General features: G+C 33.6%; 1 protein-coding gene across 2 annotated transcripts in view; it reads right to left on the minus strand.

Moving 5' to 3' along the window:
* The window catches only part of ATL1 (atlastin GTPase 1), a 55,124-nt gene that overhangs the window by 36,126 nt on the left and 16,448 nt on the right, over positions 1-2,550 (minus strand). The gene's annotated exons all lie outside the window — the stretch shown is intronic.

Genomic DNA, 2,550 nt, shown 5'->3' on the forward strand with positions numbered 1-2,550 from the left:
GTTCTTCTATGAATTGGTTTCATTATCTGGCACACACCTATTCAGTCTTATTTTTTCTTCATCTCCACCCTAGGGAAGAAGGTGTACCCTCTGTTTATTGAATATATCATGCTCATTCCTCATAGTCTAGAATGCCCCTTCCTCCTCCCTCTCCTGATCCAGATCTTGCACATCTTGCAAATCTATCGTAAGGTCCAATATGTCTATGAAGCTTTCCCTAATAACTCCTTCCTATGCAGATATGTCCCTTCCCTGAACTACACTCAGAAACACATGGATTAACTTTTAATGATGCTCTAAATATTAATATTCCATATATCTTAATTTTGTCTCCTTGGTCAAACTGTGAGATGTCTAAGTGCAAAATTTATGTCTTCTTTGGTATCCACCATAGTGCTTAGCACAATGCAGGGCATGTAGCAGGTAGTCAATAAATACTAACTGACGTAGAAATTGAAATTAGTCTAATAAGGTGTTGCCTGGAAAAAATCTTGAGATGTATACTGAATAAATTGTGATGATTATGAATTAGCATAATAACAATATTGTAACATTGACTCCAGACCAGTGATCTACCACAAGATATTTATTAAAACCCTAAGCCTGAAAAATAATTCTGAAAGGCAAGGAAAATGTCCACAAATAGTTACTTTGTCAGATTTGAAATTTAGCTTGTATCATTGGCTCAAGTATGCTCTCATAAATTATTTCTCAAAAAATCACTTTTTGATTACTATGCACCAGGTATAGGATAAACTTAATAACAGTTTTCCTGCTAAGAAGAACATACATCATCACATTTGAAATTAAATTTTGCCATTCTAATATGAATGATAATTATATATGTAGAAATTAAAATAGGATTTGGTCTAAACCAGTCAATGATACATGCCCTGATGCAAGGAATAGCAAAACAGTGTTCCTATTCTCTCTTGCTTTCTGAATGCTCTACTACGTGCAGAAAAAGAAAAAAAAGACAATTCTGGCACACTTTAATCTGAGCAAATACTACTTATCACAAGCAACATGACAAGTAGTATTGAGTATTTCATTCTTATGTTTAACAGTTAAAACTATGAATATGTCTAAAACTGTATAATCCCAAAGAATAGAAAGTATATTAATTTTGTTCATTCAATTTTCCCACCTGTATTAAGTGGCATACTAATGTTGCTATGCAAGAAATAAGGATCGGTAAGACTTTTGTTTGCCTTCAAAGCCTGAATTATTTTGGTAGTTTTGTTCTTGACTTGTTAGAACTGAGGCTAGAGATAGATGGTAACTGTCTACCTGGGATTAGATCGTAGGTATCTAAACTTTTATCCCAACTCTTTTTACTACTTTAATATTCTGCCTCTTTAGTGATAATTCCTTAGTACATTACAGTTTTTGTTGCTAACTATGGTTCACTTGTTTTAATTATATTTTCTAGCTCTTACTTGGGTAAAGAACTGCAATCGACTTCATGTATTGGTCTAATATTAAAACATTTGCTAAATTCTATTATTTCCTATAAATTTTATGTAGATACTTTTGGGTTTTTTAAAATGTGGAAACAGAAATACAATTTTCAAATAATGACGGTTTTATTTCCAACTCTTAAATCTTTATGTATTTCTTTTCTTTTTCTTAAATTATTAGACATTCGATGCAATGCTGAATAGAAGGTATGATAATGGACATAACTCCTGATTTCAGTAGGCATGACTTCCTGATTTTAAAGGGAGTGTTTCCAATATATTCCTATTTGGGGTCATATTTGTTACAGTTTTATTTGGTTTGGTTTAGTAGATATACTTTTTCTTATCAGATTAAGGAAGTTCTCTTCTAATTCTAGTTTACTAAAAGTTTCTAAAAATCACAGATGGATAATGAATTTTATCAAATGTCTTTTCTGCATTTATTGAGACCATCGTATGGGTTTTCACCCTCTAACATGTCAATGTAGTGAGTAATCCACCTTAGCATTTTTAAATGAACCTAATAATTTCAGGGTACAGTACAATGCTGGATTTAGTTTGCTAAAATTTTCTTTAGGAAGCATGCATCTATACTCGTAAACAATTTGAGTCTATGATTTTTCTTTCTCATTTTATCTTTGACTGGTTTTATTATCAAAGTTACATGAACTTTATAAAAATGAATTAGCAAATTCTTCCTTTTCTGTTTTCAGGAAGAGTTTGAAATTTTGATATTCACCAGAAAAATGGTATGGACCTGGTGTTTTCTTTTTATTGTTTTTTTTTTTTTCAAGAGATGGAGTCTCTCTTGTCACCCAGGCTGGAGTGCAGTGGCACAATCACAGTTCACTCTAACCTCAAACTCATGGGCTCAAGTCATCCTCCCACCGTAGCCTCCCAAGTAGCTGGGACTATGGGTGTGCACCACCATGCCCTGCTAATTTTTAAATTTTTTGTAGAGATGAGGTCTTGCTATGTTGTCCGGGTTGGTCTTGAACTCCTGTCTGCACTCCTGGCCTCAAGCAATTCTTCTTCCTCAGCTTCCCAAAGTGCTAGAAATTACAGGTGTTAGCCACTGTGCCTGGCCTAT

Source organism: Propithecus coquereli, unplaced genomic scaffold (genome assembly GCF_000956105.1).
Source record: "Propithecus coquereli isolate 6110/MARCELLA unplaced genomic scaffold, Pcoq_1.0 Scaffold83, whole genome shotgun sequence".
Taxonomy (NCBI): Eukaryota; Metazoa; Chordata; class Mammalia; order Primates; family Indriidae; genus Propithecus; species Propithecus coquereli.